Genomic DNA, 1,300 nt, shown 5'->3' on the forward strand with positions numbered 1-1,300 from the left:
CATGTCAGTAATTTGGTAATTTAAAAGGATAGCATGCTCTTTTGGCTCGCTTCTGTCATGAATGACAATGCGTGGCGCTTGTCACATATTAGTTCTTGTTGGCTGAGCGAAGACGTTTCTCACTCAGTTTCTGTAGGTTCCTGTCTTGGGCATATGCTTTACCATGGTAGAGACTTGTTCTCCACTGGTCACGATTCCGTGAGTGTTGTCCAATTCTCTGGTTTTACGTCAAAGTCTTTGAGATCTTTCTTTACCACGTCGTTGAAATACAGTTTAGGTCTGCCGAGTTCCCTCCCCTAATACTCCAAGTAGCACTGAGTGGGGAATGTGAGATCCCACAATTCTGTTGCTTGCCCATCTCAGACGATTGAATTCCTACCTTGAAGACAGGGGTTCAGAGTTTGTGATAGTGAAGTCCAGGTGTCAGATCCATATAGAAGTATACTCTGTACACATGCCTTGTACACTCTAACTGTAGTCTACAAAAACCACAAAGAGTGGTTGTTGCTGTTCTCGTGATTTCTCTTGCAGTTGTCTAACAGCAAATATTATGTCGGTGGTTGAGCGCCGTGGTCTGAATCCACATTGTGACTCTGGGTATACCTCCTCTGCAATCTCCTGAAGACGTTTAAGCAGGATTCTAGCAAGTGGCTTTCCTGCAGGGAGTTGCCATGGTAGTTATTACAGTCTCCTCGATCTCCCTTATTCTTGTACAGGGTGGTGATTTTAGCATCTTTAAAATCTTGCGGTACCCGTTTTGCAGCCCAGCATTTCAGGATGAGATTGTGTATGTGTTTAGCAATTGGCAGCACTGTCTGCAAGAGCGCTCTTGCATCTGCACCAGTAGCTTTTCATTTGCTCATGTTTGAAATTGTAGTTATAACTTCAGTTATGTCGGGTTCAGTTTCGAGATGTCTATGACACTGAGAGAGTGGGAGGCTTAAGAGAGTCTGACACACTGCATCTCAATTTTAAAACCAATGAGGGAAGAAGGGTGGGGAAAGAGAAGGGGAGGATTAATTACATTAAATATCTTTATCATTATTTGTCGCTGCTACATGTAAACATTTAAAAACCTCAGATAACTGAGAGAACTAGAAACAGAGAATGTTTAAGACACAGCAATAGCAGTTGTACATATTACCAAACACAGCGAACCAATGAGAGAAGAAGGGTGGGGAAATAGATGGGGAGGGCAGTTGGGGAGATGGGGAAAGTTAACTAAAAACTTTACTTGAAAACCTTATTAACAATAACTTTTTTTACAACTAGCATTACTGAACGTTTTATATATATATAT

The 1,300-nt window shown here is 41.7% G+C and overlaps 1 long non-coding RNA gene across 1 annotated transcript in view; it reads right to left on the reverse strand.

The window, feature by feature from the left end:
• LOC116688966 (uncharacterized) overlaps positions 1-1,300 on the reverse strand; it is a 21,955-nt gene that overhangs the window by 12,803 nt on the left and 7,852 nt on the right. The window lies entirely within an intron of this gene.

The sequence above is a fragment of the Etheostoma spectabile genome, chromosome 5 (assembly GCF_008692095.1).
Source record: "Etheostoma spectabile isolate EspeVRDwgs_2016 chromosome 5, UIUC_Espe_1.0, whole genome shotgun sequence".
Lineage (NCBI taxonomy): Eukaryota > Metazoa > Chordata > Actinopteri > Perciformes > Percidae > Etheostoma > Etheostoma spectabile.